The 16,884-nt window shown below is 32.4% G+C and overlaps 1 protein-coding gene and 1 long non-coding RNA gene across 4 annotated transcripts in view; both read right to left on the bottom strand.

Annotated features, from left to right (window-relative positions):
• Kcnd2 (potassium voltage-gated channel subfamily D member 2) overlaps positions 1-16,884 on the bottom strand; it is a 445,925-nt gene that overhangs the window by 315,312 nt on the left and 113,729 nt on the right. The window lies entirely within an intron of this gene.
• The window catches only part of LOC125611375, a 65,706-nt gene continuing 49,758 nt past the window's right edge, over positions 937-16,884 (bottom strand). Inside the window, exon 3 of the long non-coding RNA XR_007341545.1 lies at positions 937-4,108. This is a non-coding gene — a long non-coding RNA (uncharacterized LOC125611375). The remainder of the gene's footprint in view (positions 4,109-16,884) is intronic.

Genomic DNA, 16,884 nt, shown 5'->3' with positions numbered 1-16,884 from the left:
AAAAAAAAAAAAAAAAAAAAAAAAAAAAAAAAAAAACTTCTGTATATATTTCCCCCCACACAGTGTGTGTGTGGGTGGGTGTTGAAGATTAAACCCAGGGGTGCTCTACATCCTCAGTCTTGCTGAGGCTGGCCTTGAATGTACAATCAGCCTGCCAAATCACAGGGATTACAGGCATGTACCTCCACACCAGATAAAAGTTTGTTGTCTAAGCCACCTGGGGCAATAGAATTTGTTACAGAAGCCAAAACTAAGACACTGTGTGAGAACCTTTGATTATATTGGGCCCAAGGAGATAGTTCATACTATCCCCTTCAGGTCAGCATGTTAATATAATGTATGCATAGATCCTAGGAATACAGACCTCTTGAAGGGGTGCATTATTCTGCCGAACACACTCACTGAAAGAGCATTTCACAAATATCTAAATACAGTTTATTAAGCTACATTAGTCATAGAATTGAGCTTTGACATTTGAAAGGGAATAATTACATTAGACATTTGAACAAAAATAGTAAGCAATGAACGTCTACACTTCCCTTCCCTATCCTCTCTTGTTATGGGTTAGCATCATGTATATCTAAAAGCAAAAAATAAAAAAAGTACAAGAAAAAAAATTAGTAGGCAAAACCTCAATGTTTTAGACAAGTTTCGAGAGTTGTGTAGAAGATTCTTCTGAACATAATACACCTTTGAGAATGTAACAACAAATAAAATTGTAAGAATTAAGGAATCACAGGAGAATACTGAGTCAGGAAATAGCTATTAATTTAATTAATAGCTAGTTCCCTGGCTCTAAGAATGCAATTATTTGTGTCAAAAACTCCCCAAAAGATAAAAAATATTCTTCCTTCCTACACTGGGAACAGAATCAGAGCAAGTGCTGTAGAAGAGTGGGTGAATATGACTGTGTTGTAGGTGATCCCTCCTGGTGAGGAGGAAACCAGAGATGACATTTCAAAGAGACTGACAAACTTGGGCTCAATGATATCAATCATAGTTTTCTACAAAATAAAAACCTAAGCCTTTGATATGTTTTATTAATATAGTAGAAATTCATCAAAATGGGCATAAAAATCATTTAACTGACTTCATAACAATATTTAGGAGAAAATGGAAAACAACAAAGAAGTAGATTGATAATGCATTTTTCCCCTAAGAAACCAAAACATTTCTACCATATCTATTGTACATTTCATTTTGAAAATATCACAAATACCACTGCACAGAATGATGGCTCTGAATAGATAAAAACCTACAAAACTTTCTCCTTTAAACAAGTCGAGGAAATAAATGGTGCATTTTTAAATGGTTTACATACTAAAATAATAAAATGATGATTAGGAACAGAATGAAAACCTTCAGCACTTAAAAGAATTTTCCTCTATCCAGAAAACTAAGGTCAATACAGAAAAGAAATATATTTAAAAAAGCAAAGAAATCTCCAATGTACAAAAATTCATGAGTTTAATCATCAAGTTAAAGCTTCAGAACAGGAACTATTAAATTATATAAATAATGTCAACCAAGTAATATTTTTAAAAAGGAGGTGTGTGACATATGCATTGTTACAAATGAAGGCTGTTTGGCTTAGCAATTATTTTAATCATACATCCCAGGTCTGGTTAAATGCATTTTGAGGTCCTGGAAGACTCTGAACACATTAACATTCTTTTATTCCTCACAATGCCTAATAGTTACTTGATCTTAATAGGCAACCTTGTTTTTTGTTTACTGCATTCTCAAGTGAAGAGTATTGACATTATTAAACATAATAAATAATATTAAATACCATAGAGCTCTATGACAATTTTCTAAAAATTCAAATCCACTGTTACATAAGTATAGTATACTCTATGTTTCAAGTTATGCTTCCCAATTTTACTTATAATACTAGTCCAATTAAACACCCTTGGCAAAGAAAAATGAGTACTGGTTCCATCATTTGACAGTAATAAGATAAAGAGGTTTACAAGGCCCATTGTAAAGATCATAACACTTTATAGTGCAAGTGCATTTGGTCCAATCTATTTATCACACATTTTCTTTATCCATTCATTCGTGGATAGATACCTAGACTGATTCCACATCTTGGCTGTTGTGACTATTGCGGCAAACAACATATGAGTGCAGATATCTCTTTGACATACTGATTTCATTTTCTTTGGATATATACCCAGTAGTGGGACTGCTGAATCATATGACAGTTCTATTTCTAGTTTTTTTGATAATAATCTTTTTGAAAATGTAGATTACATAAGTGTATATATTTATATAAAATTATTTTTATACATAAAATATAATCTATATGAAATTTTTAAAAGCGCAGGTACATTTTAAGTCCTTGAGAACATAAAAAAAATACACAGGAATTTATTTTCAAAGTTTCTTCTGAAAGCAACATAACGAATCATCTTTGGATGGTAATGAAAAATTTTACTCTCAGGTACACTTGCATGTGACTAATAGCTTTAAAATAGCAAACAACTTTACAATAACCAAAGAAAGAAACTCCTGTGGCATTAATCCACATACTGTAACTGATTGATATTGCCTTCTCTAATATCTCCCACAATTTAAGATAAAATCCACTGTATTCTGCTGCAATTGAAAAAACTATTTATTAAAAAAACTCTCAGTACATAAAAAGTAGACATTTATGGCTCTCAAAAGCTGGAATGCATTATGTTACAATGACCATGTTGTGTTCACTGTTCCTGGATTTCTAGTTCTACTCAGCATCCTTTTTGTAGGAAAGGGATACACCTGGGAAGCTTTCTTAATTTAGTTCCTTTCATCTGAAAATTTCAAAAGCTTTGCTGATGGCTATTATTTACAGTAGCTGAGTAAATGGGAGCAGTGAGCCAATGGGAAGCCATAACTATTCTATAAATGAATTGCAAAGGAATAGAATCTTGCTTAAGAAGTCAGGATGTAAAATGTCTTAGGCATCTGCTGCATTCTGAACCCATATTCCATTTTTCCCTCATCTTTCTCTTTTCTGTCACCTTCTTCCCATATCCTTGGATTAATAATAACCTGGGTCACTTATTTCAACACATGGAGACACTATACCCTAATTTTTGAAAAAAAATTTAGGCTAGCTGCTGTTCTGCCTTTGCGGGCTGCTTCAAATGTTGGGTGAGGTATATATGACACTATGACACGCAATCTGAATGTAGGATATAAATTGTGCAGAGGGAACAAATGTAGAGAAAAATAAGTCTTTAAAGTCAAAATTGATGGAAAATAGATGGAGAAAATTTGCTACATTGGTTAGTGTTTTCGAATCTTTATGAAAGCAAGTCTACAGCAAGTGATTTTAGAGACTATGAAGACAGCAGATGAGGAGAGTTATGTATAAGAGTCAGCAATGTGTGGCTAAACTTGTGGGGAAAGGGGATGACTCCTTGTAAATATAATAGAACATTCATTAATAAAATATCTAAGAAGGATTTCCCAAGACACAGCCTCCACTTTTGGCCCACTGAGCTTACAGGTATCAAAGTTCATTGTGTGCTTCCTGGAGGTGCAGCTTAGAGTCCAAGAATCTGTACAAACTTTTTAGAGATTCTGTGCTAAATCTGAAAGTATAAATGCTCTAGAAAGCTCTAGATAAAATGTTCTAGATAAAACCTTCCACAATGATCAGTACCAAAGAAGCATATCAAGCTCTGGGAACTTGTACCTACCTTGCTACATTCCATTTGCTAACATGAAGAAGTAAACTTGAAAGAGGAACTAAGGATGTATGGGTCCATCTGGGGTCAGAAGTCTCACTCAGGCCATTTCCTGGTGTCAATACACTTGTATGGTCTCTCTTGCAATGCAGTCCTGTCATCTGTCCTGAAGTTTTGCTCCCTGCTTTTCTATTAGTTTAGCTTCAAATGCAGCCCAGTTAAAATACCAATCTATATCAGTATCCTTAGACTGTCCTGTAATCTGACCACACTGCCAAATTTTTTCTTACCTTACCTTCTACTTACCTACTTGTACTGACCTCAGGAACAGAATCTGAAAAGGTAGAGCCCAAATTTTGATCAGCATGTCGTCTGACAGTCACTTTCTCACAGTACTGCTAGTCCTCACTCACTTTGACCCTCTTGATCTATAATCAATGAATAATGAATTCTCAATGATTTTATTCGATGAAGATTTCTTAATCACATTAATGATATTATACCAATATTTTTAAAGAATAATCCTTACTCCTGAATCAGAAACCTTAGTGTTCTTGTTATGATCCACATTCCCAGTCTGCACAGCCTACTAAATTGGCATCTCTGTGTGCAGGAGTTAGGAATCTGCATCATAAAATCCCTGCAGGTAATTTTTATGCACATTAAATTTTGAGAATCAGTGAAAACACAGTGGTTGTCCAATTAATTAATTATTTACTTCATGAAGTTGTTTCATAAACAATAATTTATTGCTTTCTATGTGTCAGTAACTTCATAGGCTCTGAGAGTATAAAGATGGTTTAATAAGAGTGTAGTACTGCATGCCAGTGGGGAAGACAGACAAATTAAGGGATGACAGGAATGGAGTATGATAGGTGCTCTTACAAATAAAGGGGACCTATCAGTACATGGAAGGATTGCCCCTCTCAGTTCTGGTGATTCTGCTGGTCAGCTGTGCACTCTGGTAACATGACTATGCTTTATTAGAGTAGTTGTTTGCTGTTTATTCTAAATGATGAAAAAAAATAAAATGCTTTTTATAAACTTGTTCAATGAGCCCAAAGTATAGCTCCTTATTGTACAACCCTTTTGCATTCAGACATTTATAAATTGCATAATTGTTGATATACCAGTTGTTCTGTTCAGACATAACCCCAAAAATGCCACAACAAAAGAACCATGTTTATACAGCCAAAATGCTCTTACTACTAGTTTTATCATTGCTCAGCAAGGCATTATAAAATGTTTTAAAATAATATAACAGTTACTGCTGTTTCACAGCCACAGATTTATTTAAATATTAATGTATAAAATTAACTATGGATAAATTACCTATTGAGAAAATATGTGTGAAAATTATCATGTAAAGAATAACATTCTGAAAAAAAATCTTGAACCACCTATATATTATTTCTTAACAATTTCCAGATATTGGAGTGAGGTTTTTGTAAATACAGAATATTTTAATACAATTATTATAACACTACATATATTTATAAATGTTGAAAGTTTTATACAAAATTACATCAGCGACGGGATATCTAATTAACTCTTTTATTTTTAAAAGAGTAAAATTAAACTCAAATTTTTTCAAATGCAAGATGCTCACAGTCATTCATTCAAAACAATATTTTTTCTCTAATGTAACACAAGCACCATGGGTACATCATGGACTCTTTCTACAGAGAGGACCATGGCTGGAAGATAATATGGTATGATGAGTGCTATAATAGTTACTACTGAGCCATATATACTGCTAAATATACTAAAGATTATGTTAAATTCAAAATATTTTAAAGTATTCTTCAACCACTATATAGTATGACAAAAGCCAGCAATGAAAGAAATCCAGGATGAATAAAGCCTGTCCCCTAAGATGAAGAGCCCAACACATCATAATTTAGGTTAAAGTTAGGAAGGTGGTAAGAGGAGGGTGGCAAGAGCTCCAAAAAGGTAGGAATGGCTTTCACTGATAAAGCTTCCTGGGAGAGAGAAGTGGGATGAGTCTTCAGGTTTCTATTTACAAAATGTTAATAACAGCACTGTTCATTAATTCTATCACTGACTGAGTTCCTTCTCTTGACCAGCCACTTTACTAGGTGCTAGGGCAATTACTTAATATCCCCACACTTAAGCAAAATGCTACCCCTCACCATGTTAAGTGTGAAGAAATTGCAATTTAGACGTTAAGCACTTTGTCATATGCCACATAACACTACTGTGGAGCCAGGATGCTAGGACAGGTCTTTCTGGCATGAAACCCAAGTGCTTTCTGCCACACTGCCCTGAACTACTTTCCTGATAACTGTAACTAAATACAAACAGTCTGTGAAAAGAGAAGGATATTCCGATAGACCTGTCAGTGGTCTTTAGCTCTTTGGTATTATAACTGAAAGTATCTGGTGATGAAATACATGGTGATGCTCCATTTTTTTGTTGTTTTTGACTCTTTGCAGAGCTGGGGATCGAACGTAGAGCCACACACATGCTAGATAAGTTCTCTATGACTGAGCCATATCCCCAGTCCCAACTTAGTGTTTTAAAAAGTTTATCAATGCACCTGAGATGAGACTATGAAGAAAACTATGGATTTTCATTGCTACAAATTATTGTCTTTAACACAGGCCATTTGTTGGTTCTCTCAGGTCTCCGAGATCCTTTTGTCTTAGGAACTTGGGTTCCAGCAGACGGTGATAAAATAAAGTACTGCAATGGACTGGGAAAGAGCTTCCCCTGTAATGCCATTTCTTTGCAAACTTAGATTTTTATTTTCCTCTCACCCCTTCAACTAGTACATCCATCAGGCACAGTATTTAGTTCTCTCAATTTCAGCCATCACTAAGATGCAGCCTCCTCTATCATGTGGCCTAATTTAACAGTTCTTCATCATTCTCTTATCACCAGTTTTTCATCCACTTTGGTGCATTCTATACACTGTTTATTTACATTATCTTCTTTTAAAAACATTTTTTTTGCTCACGTATTTATACTAGTCAGTGAGCTTAGCAAAGTACAGGCCATTTCATACTCCACATGTGAGGTGGCGCCAAACCACTCTCAGCCTATTACCTCTATTTCATTATACACAAACAAATAAAAAAACACACATTTCTCATTTTCTACACTGTGTACTTTTGCATTTTGATAAACTATTCATAGAACTAGTGCTAGCTCAAATACTGTGTTCTCTGTGAAGCCTTCATCAGCTTCCCTACACACCATCTCTAGTAACACTTTCAGGAACCTCTTGCTGCCATTTTACAGAAAAGAATCTGTTTTATTGTATCTGAGGTCATAACTTACTGACTTGTATCCTAGTGATCCAGCAGAGTGCAGAGAGTATAAGGAGATGCAAATGAAGGTGGTAAGAGTCAAGGATCCTTTGTGTCTGGGTTTTGGCTGACACTAAGAATTAGCAGAGATTATGCTTAAAAAGAAAAATAGGCAAAAAAGAACAGGATATACACCAAGGAAATTTTACTTAATCTTTCATAGTGAAGAGCCAGAGAATGTTTTTGTTTGTTTCTTAGCCACAGAATGTTTTGATGTTTGCTTGCTTGTTTGCTTACATGTATTAAAGATAGATTGGTAGAAAAGTAGGTTGGTTGATTGCTTGGTTGGCAGGTAGGCATCTGGATGGATGGGTGAATGGATGGGTGGATTGTTGAGGATTTTAGAAGGGAAATAAAAACAATCAGAAATCACCAAAGAATAACCAGCAGCCATGAAGATGGACTAAATGAAACTACCAGAATAATCTCTATAAACATCAATCAAATATTTAGTTAATAATGCTTTTTTTCTTTCCCTTCTTAAAATATAAAAGGACTTTGGGGGGCATATTAATAAATTGCTAAGCTCATTTGAAAGGCTATTAAGATTATTTAGCTGATGTCTTTTACTGCCAACAAATATCTCTTTTGTAAACCAAATTAGCAATATTATAGCTACCTCAAACACTGAAATTGGTGCTTACTTCATCCATTGTGACACTGTCCCAAATTCAAGAATATATTTTAAGGGATTAAATTTACATGTTTTTTTTTTCTATAAACTACCTTGGATTATTAAAAAATTACTCATATCAAGTTAAACAAATAAAAAGAAAGCAACTGGGAAAGAGCATTTTGTAGTTACTTGAAATCCTTATAAATACAAATTAGTAGGACATTATGATTATTTAATTATGCTTATATAACAGAAATATTAAATCTATTATCTGAATATATACATCCTGCTGCTTTTTATGGGAATTCAGCCTTAATCACCAAATAAGCAGTCAACAAAAGTTATGATTTAACTTTTAATTAGCATATTTTAAAGAAACTGAGGAATACTTTTAAATTTAGTAAAATGTAGAAAGTACTCATTTCATTTATTAAAGTACTTATTATTATGCCATGGTTGAGAGTTTTAAAATCAATAACTTTGGCAGAACTCTTATACAGAAGAAAAAAACACAAGTGCTAGGATTTTTAACTTTGTTCTATATTTTTCTAGTGGTAGTCAAAGGACCTTAAATATATCATTGGAATACATAAAGGAAGCATCAGCTACTGATGGATAGGTAGAGAATTTATTGAAAATATGCAGTATTATTTTCCATGGCTGAGAGTAATACTCTGGGGTTTATCTTGCCTCTTATTAAAATGATGTTTTATACTTTGATAAAAAAGTTTAATGAAAAGACTCTGAACTGAACTTGAGTTTTGCTAATATTAGCTGTTAAAATAGGCACACATATTGGCTTATATAGTCTCCTTTATCCTAGTGCAGGATTAAGGTAATACTTCATTTTTTATTCGACAAGACTACCATGTGTACATAGATGTCGAACCTTCATTCTTAGGAACACATAGATAAACTAAGAAAGAAAATCAGATAAGCAGTAACAACTCAGGAAGATTAACTTAGAGAAAACTGAAAACAATTAAATGTAGATCACTTTCCAGAGCCTGGAGGGACATGCTAAATACTGATAAAATAAAACAGTAAAGTCATTTAGCAAGATTCATGTAATTATTTAGTAAGATTCAATAACATAACAACAAATAAAAATTCATTGTTATCTGGGCTGTTGTATAATATGGTCACAATATTCTGTGATGTGGAAGGCATGAACTTGGAGGGTTCTTGCTTTTGCCATTGTGACCCCCTGTGGCAATGGCACACATCTGCTAAACATACAAAAATAATTTAGGCATTTTCTTTGGACACACAAACACACATACACACTCACACACACTATAGTAACACTGAACACTTATTCAAAAAGTGAGTTGGCTGTAAGTCACACTTTTCTCTAATATAAACAGAAACTCATACAATAATAACCTACCTAATTAAATATATAAACCCAATGAAAAATACAAATACAAATCAGTTGATTAATATTCCACTGGAAAAAAAGATCATGGAATAAAGTGTTATTATTAAAATTAAAATACAACTATTATACCTAGTCCAAAAGAGTAAATTACTTGGACTTGTTCCAGGCTAAGTCAGGAGTATGTTATGGAAATTTAACATAAAATGTATTACTTCACACTAAGGATATTGTTATTGTTTGAATGTGAGGTATCCCCCAAAAGTTCATGTGTGAGACAATGCAAGAAGGTTTAGAGGAGAAATTATCTGGGTTATGAAAGCCTTAACCCAGTCAGTGATTCATCCCCTGACAGGATTTACTGAGTAATAACTGCAGGCAGGTATGGTATGGCTCGAGTACGTGGGCATTGGGGGTGTGACTTTGTGGTATATATTTTGTATTTATCAAGCAAATTCTTTTTCTACTTTCTGATCATCATGTGAGCCACTTCCCTCCACCATACTTTTCTACCATAGTGTTCTGCCTCACCTCGAGCTCCAAGGAATGAAGCCTGCTCTCTATGGACTGAGACCTTTGAAACTGTGAGCCTCTAAATAAACTTTTCCTCTATAATTGTTCTGGTCAGGACTTTTAGTCACAGATGCAAAAAAAATCTGACTAAAACAGAAAAAAACTATTAGCTAAGAAAAGCTTGTTGATTTGGTGAAGTTCTATGGATAATCTCACAGTGTAATCAGTATGGGCTAAGAGGAAAACCAATTGATCTTATGATTAATTTGACCAATACAGGATGTACATTTAGATCAAAGAGTGAATATTTGAATTGACATTGACCAAGTTGGCTATCTAAATGTATCACATTAAACAAGTAATTGGCAGCATGTAGTTATATCAGACCCTGGATTTATAACTATTAATCTGACTTTATTTGGAAGTTCAGCTATTGAATTTGTGTAACTTATTTACCTCAATATATGGCTGAACTGCTGAGATTTGCTCTGTTGGAAGTTCTGAGTGAACATAAAAGGTAGCCTCAGGTAAAATAGGCAGTTTACTTACATGAGAGCACAAAATTTGAGTGACTGTAGTGAGAAAGAAAAAACTGCAATTTCTATGTTGTTAAAAAAAAATCACTTCAGTACTCCAAGCCAATGTTAATGTTTCTACCTTAAAAATGAAATAAAAAGTCAAAGAACTGGAACCACTTATCAAGTTAATATTTACTTACATTGAGTTAGATTGAGTATGAAATTAAATATTAGAACAGTTATTGAAAAGTCCAACAGATATGTATACTATGAACAATGCAAAAATGTAACTAAAGAACATGAAACACTCTTAGAGTTTACCATACATTGACAACTTTAGAAAAATAGAGAATAGAACCATAATATTACAGAAATGCTATCACCTCCACTGATACGCAAAATTAAAAATTTTCCAGAATAGATTTCTTCTTAGCTAAGCATCCAACATATGATGGTTTGGGGAATTATTATAAGTAAGAGAGTTTCAGTGACAGATAATCTGAACTTGGTATCATTAATTGGAATGGTATAGAGCTGCACATTTCTGACAACCATAGAAGGAGCTATCACTTCTGCAAAGTAAAAGAAACTCTTTCCTCATTCAGCCAAGGACAAGAAGAGCAATATTAATAATCTTAAAATATATATGGATACTTATTCAGTAGATGGTTTAAATGGTTATGTGACAGAAGGAATGTCAATTGGTCACTATGAGTCCCATTCATTTCTGATTATTTCTCCTAACTTGATCAATCATAAAGCATATGTAAAACTATTATTTATGCCCTAAATAAGAAATAATTACCAGTTTGTTGTAATTTATCACATTTTCTCTTTTGAAGTCACATTCTTTTAGAAGTAGTTCAAAATATTTTACTTCAAATTATTTTGCCATTTTGAAGATTAGGATGACTAGAAAATTTTGTCTTTAGATTGCTAGACATAATAGAATGGCACAGCATCTTCTCAAAATAAGTTTTATTAGTTAAAAACAGAAAGTGATGTGCCTTATTCACCACATTGCTTAATGGCATTATCTGGACACATTTCAGAGAAAATATCATTACTTGAAAAAAAATTTGAAGTACATAGAAACTGGGGCAAAGTAAGGATTTTCTGCACCTTAAATCTACACACATTTGCATAATCAGCACAGGATTGATGGTGCTTAAATAAGCTAAAGTTTACCAAGATACACTGATATATAAAAAAGGGAAGAAAGTATATACAATATTGCAAATATGTAAGACCTTTGAACAGTTCACATGCATATCACCTGCTGAAGAAAACTGAAAAGTCAATGTATTTCTAGAAGATACTAAGAAATTCTCTTTTCAAAGGAATCTAAAAGTTGATGGTAAAAATTATGAATGATTTTTTTCAGTGATAATTAGATAGAAGTAAATGATATTCATGGTATTCTCTATAAGCCTGGTACTGTGCTAGGCAATATGCACATTGGTATCTGATTTATTTCTCTTAACAATTATGACAGCTGTGTACAAATTCCTGCTTACAAAAATATGTAAAATAAGGCTCATAAAAATTAACATTTTCTCAAGGTCAAATGGTAAGTGCCATTGATTGGGAAATGAGCTCAATCCCATTAATTCAAAAGGTCTATTATTTTTGGACAATTCAAAAAATGAAAGAAGGAACACTCAGACTATTAAAATAGAACTTTAATTTTTCATATTTTATCAAACGTTCCCTTTTGGAGAAAAAAGTGAAAACAACATAGTATGATAAGTAAATGTTAGTATATATGATAAATAATATTTTTTCAAATATATATTCTTGTCACTAGACTCTATAATACACAAAAAAGTTGCCTGGCAAGTGGTTTGGGATTAATAAAGTGTCCCTTAATTCTATGACATTGGCATTTGTCAATTTTAGCCCTTTAAATCCACTTCTTACATTAGATGAAAACAATCAGCTCTGTGTACAGGAACCAGCTGCTTATCACACAAACATAAGGAGGGGGCTTATGTCAGCTCCACTGGCACAATTCTGACTGGGACCACTCCAATAAGGAAAAAAAAATCTGCAATCATTAGTACAGGATTGGTTGTGATAAATAACTCTTTACATAAAATAGCCTGGAGGACAAAAATGGGAAAGCCCAAAATGACTCATAATATTCAAATAGTGAATTTTGAAACTATTAGAAGGGCTAACTTTGAAGAAAATTAAAGATTTTATTCATAGATGAAGAGAATAGGTTCTTAAACCTTTTCTTTTAAAACCTTCTGTTTGCCATGACCAAGTTTTTGATAGAGTATGACTTCAAATATTTGGATTATAAAGTAAACCAACATTTTTACTTATAACCCATACAAATGTTAGATTTGTGTTAAGCAGGTAATGATAAAAGACATACAGGATACGTTTCTATTATTGAACCTTATAAAACACTTTCTTTGTTTATCAATAAATAAGTATATCATGAAGGAAGATATACTTATTTATTGATAAGCAAAGACAACTAAAAATCACAACTATATTTTGGACCATATTACTTATTACTATTCAACATTAAAGAACTTCAACTTTTGGTGGGAAATATATAGCACAGGTTTAAACTGAATCTCATCCAATTTGTTCCATTTTGCGAGATCTATGTGACCTGGTTCGATTATCTCAGCTCTCCAAGATTCAATTTATTTATTTGTAAAACATAGATAATAATTACACTTCTCTCACAGAACTACTGTGAGGATTAAGTCAGGAAATATATATATATAACACTAGTCATAGTCATTGGCATGTGGTAAATTCTACATTAGAGATAGAAATCTCTACTAGCATCAATAGCCACCACCATCATTATCAATGTCATCGTCATCATCATCATCAAAGTCATCATGACAAATGATCCAAATGGACATGGGGTATGTTATTTTTGAAAGTGTGTTTTATTCATCTTTATATTCTCATTAGTACCAACTAGTATAATATCTTATATGTATAAAACAGAAAAATATAAAGGTAAAACAGAAAAATATGAGGTATTCAATTCAAGAAATTAGTAAAATTTGTTTTCTCTCCCTCCTTAATTAATGTAAACTTAAATTTCTAATAGAAAATAAGGACTACTATCAGTTTACCCAATAAGGACCATGAATATACACTCATAGTGGGTAAAACATCCAAACCAAATCTGTCTCCTCATAACTGATCAAAGAATTTCTAATAAATTCATTTCTTGATTGAAATTTTAGAGAAGTCTAGGGCTTTACATGAAGTTTTCAAAAATTTCTTTAATGACTCAGCATAAGCTTTTATTGTTTCTATATTATATACCTACATTTAAATACAAAATTATGTAAAACACTCCTTATGCTTAAAATTGTCACAAACCTAAAACAACTGAAATGCTCCTTTTAAATACAACAAAACTGTAAAACCAATAAAAATTAGGATGACTTTTGGAGTTAATAAATTAATATAAAGAATGATTATACTTGAGTTACAAAGGATAAACAAACCCAAAGAGCTAATGCACAGCATGAAGAGTAGAATTAATAATATTAAATGCATTCTGGAAATTTGCTAAAATAGTATATTTTAGGTACTTTCACAACAAACACAAACAAAAGGTAAATCTGTGACATGATGGATATGTTAATTTGTTTAAGCATAGTAATAATTTCACTACAAATATCAAAATATCATGTTGTATATATTAATTAAATAAGCTAAAAATGCAATAATCTTTAACAACTTGAAATGTAAATAATAGCTAAATTATGAACCTCTTGAATTCATCAAGCTCAGCCTGCTGAATATACTATATGAAGATCATTCTCTCATCACTTTCCCTACTGAACAATGTAAAATCTTGTTTGTGAATTAAAGTCACTTTGCCTTTCTTTAATTTGAATACCATATTTATGTATTGCACACTTCTATACTTTATTCAGTAGTCCTAGAGTACTGAAAAAGAATAACCTGACACCAAAATATTTATACATACAAATGCTAAACTGGGAAGTAAAATCTAGCATCTGAATATACCAATATATGTAATGATAGTATATTATAATATCATGAGTAATATGTTATGAATGTAACATTTAATATATTTATAATATAAAATATGTTAAAAATAAAATATAAATCATTACATATACCACATATATTCATGTCAATAATCCACATAATTATATTATATTTATTTGTGATCCTCCACAAAAAGTTATCACTCATTCCCAAACACAGACATATTCCTGAGAATGTGTCCATGGATGCCCATATGAGGAGCTTGAATACTGTGGTTTTTGGCATATCTGGACTGTTTTCTCTTGCAGAACATCCCCTACAGTATTTCATGCTCTTAGTTTGAATCCCATAGATTTAAATTTTTCTAAATTTCTTTTAATTGCCATGCTCAGGCTTAGGGATCTAGTTCTCTTTTACTCCCTCTCTGAAGTCTCTAACAGGTTCCACTAGCATCCTTAATACATCCTATTTTATCCTAGCCAGATTGGAACATCTGGCTGACTGAGAAGAAGGGATTTATGCACAGATTCATTCATTCAGCACATATTTAAATGGTATCTACTTGGTACAATACCTCATGTTGGCATTGCAAGGGGGTCTATGGATAGGGTTAGGGTTAGGGTTAGGGTTAGGGTTAGAGATAATGTTGAGCCAACATGTCTTCTACTAAAGTCATCTGCATCAACAAGACCAACTCACTAACTATAGAAAACTCTACACAGTTGAATTTAAAACTTGGATTTTATTAAATTATATACAGAACACTTTCTGGGGAGACAGTTAACTTCCATATCCCCATAAAGCATCCTGCATTGCCAACAATTTAAAATACATACTAAATTCTTGAAACTTTCATTTTCACCCATAGAGAATCAATAAACATTCAAATTAGAATCCACTCAATACAACAATTAATTATTTGAGAATGATAAAAGTATCATCAGCATCCGATTAAGAAGGGGTAGAGTATTAATTCAGTCAAGGTTCATTTTTCCAAAATAAAATTCAAACAAAAATGAATATCACTGTTTACTTCAAAAGTCCTCAATTGTTAAAGAAAAAGTTAAACGATGATAACCCTTTAGTCCAGTCTTCTGATGATCAAAGTTTCACTGTCATTCATAAAAGGATACTTTGAAGACTGATTTTCATAATCAATTTACAAAATAAAATTTTGATTTCATGCTGTTTTCTTAATAGCTCCCATAATTAGAACACATAGGGGTAGATCTATAAAGAAAACCAGGGACTTCAAAAGTTAATGCAAAAGCCCCTATTAGGCTTATGAGATGTCATGTAAGAAAAATACAGGAATTCAAATGTAAAAATGATTAAAGAATAAATACTTTTCATTAAGTTATTTGTTTGAAAAGCAAGCAATTATAATCTTTACCATTTGGAACTATTTTTAGAAGCAATCATCTTTGCTTCCTTTAAGAGGCAAAATAGAGTTACATAAACTTCATCTTATGACAAAATATTATGACAATAATTTGGGAAGTCTCACAATATTACATTTTAAATAGATATCACATGGATAGTCATTCAGAGCATCATTCAGTTATTAATGTAATAAATTTGTATCGAGAATCTACTATGTGACAGAGACTGTTCTAAGTGCTGGGAATTCAGTCATAATCAAAACTGACAAAAGATTCCCTTTGAGCTATAGTAACAAAAACAGCATGGTACTGGCATCAAAACAGACATGTAGACCAATGGAATACAAGACAGAGACAAACCCATACAAATACGGTTACCTGATACTAGACAAAGGTGCCAAAAACATACACTGGAGAAAAGACAGTCTTTTTAACAAATGCTGCAGGGGAAACTGGAAATCAATAAGTAGAAGAATGAAATTTGAACCCTATCTGTCACCCTGCACAAAAGTCAACTCAAAGTGGATCAAAGACCTAGGAATTAGATCAGAAACTCTGCAACTGCTAGAAGAAAATGTAAGCCCATCATTGTATTATGTTGGCCCAGGAATCAACTTCCTTAACAAGACTTCTAAAGCACAAGGAATAAAAATCAAAATTCAGTAAGTGGGATGCCATAACATTAAAAAGCTTCTTCACAGGAAAGGAAACAATTCAAAGCATGAAAAGAGAGCACATAATGGAAAATGTTTACCACCTGCTCCTCCATTAGGGCATTACATCCAGAATATACAAAGAATTCAAAATCTTAACACCAAAAGAAGAAATAACACAATCATAAATGGGCAAAATAATTAAAAAGACACTTCTCAAATGATACATACAGATGGTCAACAAATACTTGAAAAAAATGTTCAACTTCTCTAGAAATTAGGGAAATGTAAATCAAAATGACACTGAGATTTCATTTCACTCCACAATCTGAATGGCAATAATCAAGAATATTAGTTTTAAAAAAAAAAAAAAAAACTATAAATAAATTCCAGAAAGATCAGTACTGTAGAGGGAGGGGAGCAGAGACAGCTTTGGGGAACAGGGAAATGCTGGGGACTTAATTAGAACAAATTATATTCCATGCTTTTTTGATTATGTCAAAATGCATCTTAAAGTTTTATATACCTAAAAAGAATCAACAAAAATTAAAAACTTCTGTACAGCAAAGTATAAACCAAAAACAAAAAAAAACTGTCTTCAAGTAGCTTACATTGTGGTGTGGGGGGAATGGATGATAAACAAAATAACAAAGTATATAGTATGCTAATGATAAATGCCCTGAAAAAAATAAATCAAGTGATGATAAGTTATTTAGTTGGAGTGTATCATTGAAATATTTAAATAAGGAAGTGAATGTGGTGAGGAAACAACATCCTTTAATTATCGCCATTCTTTGAAGGTTCAGG

The sequence above is a fragment of the Marmota marmota genome, unplaced genomic scaffold (assembly GCF_001458135.2).
Source record: "Marmota marmota marmota unplaced genomic scaffold, marMar, whole genome shotgun sequence".
Taxonomy (NCBI): domain Eukaryota; kingdom Metazoa; phylum Chordata; class Mammalia; order Rodentia; family Sciuridae; genus Marmota; species Marmota marmota.
This window is presented reverse-complemented; position numbering and strand designations above follow the sequence as displayed.